Below are 551 nucleotides of genomic sequence, written 5' to 3' on the forward strand. Positions count from 1 at the left end.
ACTCTGAAACAGGCTCCAGGCTCTGAGCTGGCAGTCAGCACAGAGCCCGACGCGGGGCTCGAACCCACAAACTGCGAGATCATGACCTAAGTGAAAGTCGGACGCTTAACCGACTAAGCCACCCAGGCGCCCCTGATCACTCAAACTTTACCCCAGTCAGCTAAACAAAAGTCCTCATAGCTGAGCAGTTATATACAGAAATTCTTAGAAGGTGAAAGAGGGTGAGTATGAACACAAAGACATTAAATTTTGCCCCTGATACCTTGATAAATATAAACTAATTATGCCTTTTTTTTTTCTGGTTTAGCCAAGACTGGTAAAACTAAGCCAAAACGTGTGAAGCTCACTCTAGAAAAAACCACTTCAACTGAAAGAGAGAAAACGAGTCTTCCTGATGTTTCAAGAGATCGATCACAAATCCCTATCAATATCCAAACTCTCTTTGTTGATTATCATGTACAGGAAAGACTGAAGACTATTTCAATACCAAGGAAACATTTTAAGAGGGTCTATTGGCACTTTCCAGAGACTGCTACTGGCTCCATATTTTT

Source organism: Crocuta crocuta, unplaced genomic scaffold (assembly GCF_008692635.1).
Source record: "Crocuta crocuta isolate KB4526 unplaced genomic scaffold, BGI_CrCroc_1.0 scaffold586, whole genome shotgun sequence".
In the NCBI taxonomy this organism is placed as follows: Eukaryota; Metazoa; Chordata; class Mammalia; order Carnivora; family Hyaenidae; genus Crocuta; species Crocuta crocuta.